Here is a 9,740-nt window from a genome sequence, read left to right as displayed (position 1 = left end):
CAAATGCAGAAAATCGTCACTGATGCAGTTTAGCTTGGCGACTATCTTAAATACTTAGTTTTAACAGCTATATAATATATTTTTATAACAAGCTATGTCAGAAATTTCAATGCAGATGACCGAACAGGTATTTAGCCAACTATATCGGCAATTTCAAAGATATTCTGCAAACTTAATTATGAGAGATAAACATAATAAAGCCCTAGAAAAATAGGCAACAAAGGGTTAGTTATGGTAGTCCCTTCACTTTATATCTAACATCTATTTCTTATTTAGTTCATGCCCCTTATTTATGAAAAGGCGTTTATAGTGCTATAAAACTTATTTTTAACAAGAGGTCTTCCCTTCTCTGTTCTATTTCTCCTAATCCATTGGTAGCTAGTAAAAAGCTCTATTATAATACACAGCCAAGGAGAAAAGAAGAAAAAAAAGAACCTATAATAATTTGCAATAGGAGAGAATACAAGAAAAAAAGAAAAAAAAACACAAAAAGAGAGTCTTTTGAAGAATTGATTTCTCAGCAAGTCCTTCTATAATAAAGTCTTTTTACACTTCCAAGTGGTTAGAACTGCCTTGATAACTTGACAGAGAGGCACTATAAAACCACAGGTCTAGTAGAGTGTTCTTTATATAAGTGTAGGAGCACCTGAGGCCCCACTAGTCAGCCTTAACTTAACAATCGTCCTGTTTTTATTAGTATTGTTACTCTGTATTCCTGCAATGGTGCTGAACATCATGTTGCTATTAGTATTGTTACTCTGTTTTCCTGTAAGGGTACAGAACAGCAAGTTGTTATTAGTATTGATACTCTGTTTTCCTGTAGGGGTTCAGAACAGTAAGTTGTTATTAGTATTGTTACTCTGTATTCATGTAGGGGTGCTGAACAGCAAGTTGTTATTAGTATTGCTACTCTGTATTCCTGTAAGGGTGCTGAAAAGCAAGTTGTTATTAGTATTTTTGGTTTGTTTTCCTGTAGTTGTGCTTAACAGCAAGCTGTTATTAGTATTGTTACTCTGTTTTCCTGTAAGGGCGCTGAACAGCAAGTTGTTATTAGTATTGTTACTCTGTTTTCCTGTAGGGTGCTGAACAGCAAGTTTTTATTAGTATTGTTACTCTGTATTCCTGCAATGGTGCTGAACAGCAGGTTGATTTTAGTATTGTTACTCTGTTTTCCTGCCAGGGTGCTGAACAGCAAGTTGTTATTAGTATTGTTACTCTGTTTTCCTGTAAGGGTGCTGAACATCATGTTGTTATTAGTATTGATACTCTGTTTTCCTGTAGGGGTTCAGAACAGTAAGTTGTTATTAGTATTGTTACTCTGTATTCATGTAGGGGTGCTGAACAGCAAGTTGTTATTAGTATTGCTACTCTGTATTCCTGTAAGGGTGCTGAACAGCAAGTTGTTATTAGTATTTTTAGTTTGTTTTCCTGTAGTTGTGCTTAACAGCAAGCTGTTATTAGTATAATTACTCTTTTTTCCTGCAAGTGAGCGGAACAGCAAGTTGTTATTAGTATTGTTACTCTGTTTTCCTGTAAGGGTGCTGAACAGCAAGTTGTTATTAGTATTTTTATTCTGTTTTCCTGTAGTGGTGCTGAGCAGCAAGTTGTTATTAGTATTGTTACTCTGTTTTCCTGTAGGGTGCTGAACAGCAAGTTTTTATTAGTATTGTTACTCTGTATTCCTGCAATGGTGCTGAACAGCAAGTTGATTTTAGTATTGTTACTCTGTTTTCCTGCCAGGGTGCTGAACAGCAAGTTGTTATTAGTATTGTTACTCTGTTTTCCTGTAAGGGTGCTGAACATCATGTTGCTATTAGTATTGTCACTCTGTTTTCCTGCAGGGGTTCAGAACAGTAAGTTGTTATTAGTATTGTTACTCTGTATTCATGTAGGGGTGCTGAACAGCAAGTTGTTATTAGTATTGCTACTCTGTATTCCTGTAAGGGTGCTGAACAGTAAGTTGTTATTAGTATTTTTAGTTTGTTTTCCTTTAGTTGTGCAAGCTGTTATTAGTATTATTACTCTGTTTTCCTACAAGTGAGCGGAACAGCAAGTTGTTATTAGTATTGTTACTCTGTTTTCCTGTAAGGGTGCTGAACAGCAAGCTGTTATTAGTATTTTTATTCTGTTTTCCTGTAGTGGTGCTGAGCAGCAAGTTGTTATTGGTATTGTTACTCTGTATTCCTTTAAGGGTGCTGAACAGCAAGTTGTTATTAGTATTGATACTCTGTTTTCCTGTAGGGGTTCAGAACAGTAAGTTGTTATTAGCATTGTTACTCTGTATTCATGTAGGGGTGCTGAACAGCAAGTTGTTATTAGTATTGCTACTCTGTATTCCTGTAAGGGTGCTGAACAGCAAGTTGTTATTAGTATTTTTAGTTTGTTTTCCTGTAGTTGTGCTTAACAGCAAGCTGTTATTAGTATTATTACTCTGTTTTCCTGCAAGTGAGCGTAACAGCAAGTTGTTATTAGTATTGTTACTCTGTTTTCCTGTAAGGGTGCTGAACAGCAAGTTGTTATTAGTATTTTTATTCTGTTTTCCTGTAGTGGTGCTGAGCAGCAAGTTGTTATTGGTATTGTTACTCTGTATTTCTTTAAGGGTGCTGAACAGCAAGTTGTTATTAGTATTGTTACTCTGTTTTCCTGTAAGGGCGCTGAACAGCAAGTTGATATTAGTATTGTTACTCTGTTTTCCTGCAAGGGTGCAGATCAGCAAGTTGTTATTAGTATTGTTACTCTGTTTTCCTGTAGTGGTGCTGAACAGCAAGCTGTTATTAGTATTATTACTCTGTTTTCCTGCAAGTGAACGGAACAGCAAGTTCTTATTAGCATTGCTGCTCTGTTTTCCAGTAAGGGTACAGAACAGCAAGTTGGTATTGGTATTGTTATTCTTTTTTTCTTGTGAGGGTGCTGAACATCAAGTTGTTATTAGTATTGTTACTCTGTTTTCCTGTAAGGGAGCTGAACAGTAAGTTGTTATTAGTATTTTTATTCTGTTTTCCTGTAGTGGTGCTGAACAGCAAGTTGTTATTAGTATTGTTACTCTGTATTCCTTTTTTCCTGTAAGGGTGCTGAACAGCAAGTTAATATTAGTATTGTTACTATGTTTCCATTCAAAGATGCAGAACAGCAAGTTGTTATTAGTATTGTTACTTTGTTTCCATGCAAGGATGCAGAACAGCAATCTGTTATCAGTATTATTGCTCTGTTTTCCTGCAAGGGTACTGATCAGCAAGATGCTATTAGTATTGTTACTCTGTTTTCCTATAGGGTGCTGAACAGCAAGTTGGTATTAGTATTGTTACTCTTTTTTTCCTGTGAGGGTGCTGAACATCAAGTTGTTATAAGTATTGTTACTCTGTTTTCCTCTAAGGGCGCTGAACAGCAAGTTGTTATTGGTATTTTTATTCTGTTTTCCTGTAGTGGTGCTGTTTTTAGTATTGTTACTCTGTATTCCTGTTTTCCTGTAAGGGTGCTGAACAGCAAGTTGATATTAGTATTGTGACTCTGTTTCCATGCAAGGGTGCGGAACATCAAGTTGTTATTAGTATTGTTACTCTGTTTTCCTGTAAGGGTGCGGAACAGCAAGTTTATATTAGTATGGTGACTCTGTTTCCATGCAAGAATGCAGAACAGCAAGTTGTTATTAGCATTGTTATTTTGTTTCCATGCAAGGATGCTGAACAGCAAGCTGTTATTAGTATTATTGCTCTGTTTTCCTGCACGGTACTGAACAGCAAGTTATTAGTATTGTTACTCTGTTTTCCTGCAAGGGAGCAGAACAGCAAGATGTTATTAGTAATGTTACTCTGTTTTCCTGAAAGTGAGCAGAACAGCAAGATGTTATTAGTATTGTTACTCTGTTTTCCTGCAAGGGTGCAGAACAGCAAGTTGTTATTAGTATTGTTACTCTGTTTTCCTGCAAGGGCGCGGAACAGCAAGTTGTTATTAGTATTGTTACTCTGTTTTTCTGTAGGGTGCTGAACAGGAAGTTTTTATTAGTATTGTTACTCTGTATTCCTGCAATGGTGCTGAACATCATGTTGCTATTAGTATTGTTACTCTGTTTTCCTGTAAGGGTACAGAACAGCAAGTTGTTATTAGTATTGATACTCTGTTTTCCTGTAGGGGTTCAGAACAGTAAGTTGTTATTAGTATTGTTACTCTGTATTCATGTAGGGGTGCTGAACAGCAAGTTGTTATTAGTATTGCTACTCTGTATTCCTGTAAGGGTGCTGAACAGCAAGTTGTTATTAGTATTTTTAGTTTGTTTTCCTGTAGTTGTGCTTAACAGCAAGCTGTTATTAGTATTATTACTCTGTTTTCCTGCAAGTGAGCGGAACAGCAAGTTGTTATTAGTATTGTTACTCTGTTTTCCTGTAAGGGTGCTGAACAGCAAGTTGTTATTAGTATTTTTATTCTGTTTTCCTGTAGTGGTGCTGAGCAGCAAGTTGTTATTGGTATTGTTACTCTGTATTTCTTTAAGGGTGCTGAACAGCAAGTTGTTATTAGTATTGTTACTCTGTTTTCCTGTAAGGGCGCTGAACAGCAAGTTGATATTAGTATTGTTACTCTGTTTTCCTGCAAGGGTGCAGATCAGCAAGTTGTTATTAGTATTGTTACTCTGTTTTCCTGTAGTGGTGCTGAACAGCAAGCTGTTATTAGTATTATTACTCTGTTTTCCTGCAAGTGAACGGAACAGCAAGTTCTTATTAGCATTGCTGCTCTGTTTTCCAGTAAGGGTACAGAACAGCAAGTTGGTATTGGTATTGTTATTCTTTTTTTCTTGTGAGGGTGCTGAACATCAAGTTGTTATTAGTATTGTTACTCTGTTTTCCTGTAAGGGAGCTGAACAGCAAGTTGTTATTAGTATTTTTATTCTGTTTTCCTGTAGTGGTGCTGAACAGCAAGTTGTTATTAGTATTGTTACTCTGTATTCCTTTTTTCCTGTAAGGGTGCTGAACAGCAAGTTAATATTAGTATTGTTACTATGTTTCCATTCAAAGATGCAGAACAGCAAGTTGTTATTAGTATTGTTACTTTGTTTCCATGCAAGGATGCAGAACAGCAATCTGTTATCAGTATTATTGCTCTGTTTTCCTGCAAGGGTACTGATCAGCAAGATGCTATTAGTATTGTTACTCTGTTTTCCTATAGGGTGCTGAACAGCAAGTTGTTATTAGTATTGTTACTCTGTTTTCCTGTAAGGGTACTGAAAAGCAAGTTGTTATTAGTATTGATACTCTGTTTTCTTGCAAGGGAGCAGAACAGCAAGATGTTATTAGTATTGTTACTCTGGTTTCCTGCAAGGGAGCAGAACAGCAAGATGTTATTTGTATTGTTACTCTCTTGTCCTGCAAGGGTGCTAAACAACAACATATTATTAGTATTGTTACTTTGTTTTCCTGCATGGGAGCTTAACAGCAAGTTGTCATTAGTATTGTTGCTCTGTTTTCCTCCAAGGGTGCTGAACGGCAGGTTGTTATTAGTATTGTTATCCTGCTTTCCTGTAAGGGTGCTGAACAGCAAGTTGTTAATGTTACTAGTATTGTTACTCTGTTTTCCTGTAAGGGTGCTGAACAGCAAGTTGATATTAGTATTGTTACTCTGTTTCCATGCAAGAATGCAGAACAGCAAGATGTTATTAGTATTGTTACTCTGGTTTCCTGCAATGGTGCTGAACATCATGTTGCTATTAGTATTGTTACTCTGTTTTCCTGTAAGGGTACAGAACAGCAAGTTGTTATTAGTATTGATACTCTGTTTTCCTGCAGGGGTTCTGAACAGTAAGTTGTTATTAGTATTGTTACTCTGTATTCATGTAGGGGTGCTGAACAGCAAGTTGTTATCAGTATTGCTACTCTGTATTCCTGTAAGGGTGCTGAACAGCAAGTTGTTATTAGTATTTTTAGTTTGTTTTCCTGTAGTTGTGCTTAACAGCAAGCTGTTATTAGTATTATTACTCTGTTTTCCTGCAAGTGAGCGTAACAGCAAGTTGTTATTAGTATTGTTACTCTGTTGTCCTGCAAGGGTGCTAAACAACAACATATTATTAGTATTGTTACTTTGTTTTTCTGCATGGGAGCTTAACAGCAAGTTGTCATTAGTATTGTTGCTCTGTTTTCCTGCAAGGAAGCAGAACAGAAAGTTGTTATTAGTATTGTTACTCTGTTTTCCTCCAAGGGTGCTGAACGGCAAGTTGTTATTAGTATTGTTATCCTGCTTTCCTGTAAGGGTGCTGAACAGCAAGTTGTTAATGTTATTAGTATTGTTACTCTGTTTTCCTGTAAGGGTGCTGAACAGCAAGTTGATATTAGTATTGTTACTCTGTTTCCATGCAAGAATGCAGAACAGCAAGATGTTATTAGTATTGTTACTCTGGTTTCCTGCAATGGTGCTGAACATCATGTTGCTGTTAGTATTGTTACTCTGTTTTCCTGTAAGGGTACAGAACAGCAAGTTGTTTTTAGTATTGATACTCTGTTTTCCTGCAGGGGTTCTGAACAGTAAGTTGTTATTAGTATTGTTACTCTGTATTCATGTAGGGGTGCTGAACAGCAAGTTGTTATCAGTATTGCTACTCTGTATTCCTGTAAGGGTGCTGAACAGCAAGTTGTTATTAGTATTTTTAGTTTGTTTTCCTGTAGTTGTACTTAACAGCAAGCTGTTATTAGTATTATTACTCTGTTTTCCTGCAAGTGAGCGTAACAGCAAGTTGTTATTAGTATTGTTACTCTGTTTTCCTGTAAGGGTGCTGAACAGTAAGTTGTTATTAGTATTTTTATTCTGTTTTCCTGTAGTGGCGCTGAGCAGCAAGTTGTTATTGGTATTGTTACTCTGTATTTCTTTAAGGGTGCTGAACAGCAAGTTGTTATTAGTATTGTTACTCTGTTTTCCTGTAAGGGTGCTGAACAGCAAGTTGATATTAGTATTGTTACTCTGTTTTCCTGCAAGGGTGCAGATCAGCAAGTTGTTATTCGTATTGTTACTCTGTTTTCCTGTAGTGGTGCTGAACAGCAAGCTGTTATTAGTATTATTACTCTGTTTTCCTGCAAGTGAACGGAACAGCAAGTTCTTATTAGTATTGCTACTCTGTTTTCCAGTAAGGGTACAGAACAGCAAGTTGGTATTAGTATTGTTATTCTTTTTTTCTGTGAGGGTGCTGAACATCAAGTTGTTATTAGTATTGTTACTCTGTTTTCCTGTAAGGGAGCTGAACAGCAAGTTGTTATTAGTATTTTTATTCTGTTTTCCTGTAGTGGTGCTGAACAGCAAGTTGTTATTAGTATTGTTACTCTGTATTCCTTTTTTCCTGTAAGGGTGCTGAACAGCAAGTTAATATTAGTATTGTTACTATGTTTCCATTCAAAGATGCAGAACAGCAAGTTGTTATTAGTATTGTTACTTTGTTTCCATGCAAGGATGCAGAACAGCAATCTGTTATCAGTATTATTGCTCTGTTTTCCTGCAAGGGTACTGATCAGCAAGATGCTATTGGTATTGTTACTCTGTTTTCCTATAGGGTGCTGAACAGCAAGTTGTTCTTAGTATTGTTACTCTGTTTTCCTGTAAGGGTACAGAAAAGCAAGTTGTTATTAGTATTGATACTCTGTTTTCTTGCAAGGGAGCAGAACAGCAAGATGTTATTAGTATTGTTACTCTGGTTTCCTGCAAGGGAGCAGAACAGCAAGATGTTATTTGTATTGTTACTCTGTTGTCCTGCAAGGGTGCTAAACAACAACATATTATTAGTATTGTTACTTTGTTTTCCTGCATGGGAGCTTAACAGCAAGGGGTCGATCCGATAAAAATCGTCGCCCGCAAAAGTCGGCGACGCCAATATTTGCGCGGGTTTGGTATCCTATATACGGCGTAACCTAGAAGTTACGCGCCTATATTTCTGCCGTCGCCCGTAGTTTTTGGGCCATAGGCAGGCATACCAAACCCGCGCAATTTGGTATCCAATATACAGCGTAAGGACTTACGTGGCGAAAATGGAGAAATCTTACTCCATTTTCACCTCGCCACAAAAAGCAGCCGTAAGAAGCCTTACGCTGACTATTTGAGCCCCGTAACTCCCTAAACTGGCTACTAAAATAAACCTAACACCTAACGCATGCGCAATGTCTATCTCCATGTCAACCGCGATCTTCTAAAATAAACCTAACACCTAACGCATGCGCAATGTCTATCTCCCTGTCAACCGCGATCTGCTAAAATAAACCTAACACCTAACGCATGCGCAATGTCTATCTCCCTGTCAACCGCGATCCCCCGCCGCAATCCCTAATAAAGTATTTAACCCCTAAACCGCCGCCATCTACATAAACTAACCCCCTACTGTGAGCACCTAAAACCGCCACCATCTAACTGATCTATCCCCTAATGTGAACCCCTTACTCCGCCGCCATCTATATTAAAATTATTAACCCCTAATTTAATCTACCTACCCCGCCGCCAGCTATATTATCTATATTAACCCTAAGTATATTATAGTTAATATAGTTATTACATTATATATATTAACTATATTAACCCTAATTATATTAGGGTTAATATAGTTAATATAGTTACTATAGTATTTATATAAACTATATTAACTCTATCTAACCCTAACACCCCTAACTAAATTCTTATTAAATAAATATAATTCATATTATAAACTAAAATATTCCTATTTAAATCTAAATACTTACCTATAAAATAAACCTTAAGATAGCTACAATGTAATTAATAATTACATTATAGCTATGTTAGGGTTTATATTTATTTTACAGGTAAATTGTTAATTATTTTAACTAGGTATAATAGCTATTAAATAGTTATTAACTATTTAATAGCTACCTAGTTAAAATAATTACCCAATTACCTGTAAAATAAATCATAACCTAAGTTACAAATACACCTACACTATCAATAAATTAAATAAACTACAAATATCTATCTAAAAATACAATTAAATAAACTAAACTAAATTACAAAAAAAAACAAACACTAAATTACAAAAAATAAAAAAAAGATTACAAGATTTTTAAGCTAATTACACCTATTCTAAATCCCGTAATAAAATAATAAAGCCCCCCAAAATAAAAAAAATCCCTACCCTATTCTAAATTAAAACAAGTTCAAAGCTCTTTTACCTTACCAGCCCTTAAAAGGGCCTTTTGTGGGGGCATGCCCCAAAGAAAACTGCTCTTTTGCCTGCAAAAAAAAACACAATACCACCCCCCAACATTACAACCCACCACCCACATACCCCTAATCTAACCCAAACCCCCCTTAAATAAACCTAACACTACCCCCTGAAGATCTCCCTACCTTGAGTCGTCATATAATTAGGGTTAATATAGTTAATATAGCTGGCGGCGGTGTAGGGGGATTAGATTAGGGGTTAATACATTTATTATAGGTGGCCGCGGTGTAGGGGGATGTAGATTGTAGGCAAAAGAGCAGTTTACTTTGTGACAAAGCCCCGCCAAAAGCCCTTTTAAGGGCTGGCAAAAGAGCTGTTACTTTTGGGCATGCCCCGCAAAAAGCCCTTTTAAGGGCTGGCAAAAGAGCTGTTACTTTGGGGCAATGCCACGCAAAAAGCCCTTTTCAGGGCTATTTGTAGGGTTAGACTTAGGTTTAGTGGTAGGGATAGTTTAGTATTTTAGGGGTTAAATAATTTAATATAGATGGCGGCGGGGTAGGGGGATTAGATTAGGGGTTAATCATTTTAAAATAGCGGCGGGGTAGGG

Source organism: Bombina bombina, chromosome 2, assembly GCF_027579735.1.
Source record: "Bombina bombina isolate aBomBom1 chromosome 2, aBomBom1.pri, whole genome shotgun sequence".
Lineage (NCBI taxonomy): Eukaryota > Metazoa > Chordata > Amphibia > Anura > Bombinatoridae > Bombina > Bombina bombina.
Note: the sequence above shows the minus strand (reverse complement) of the source record.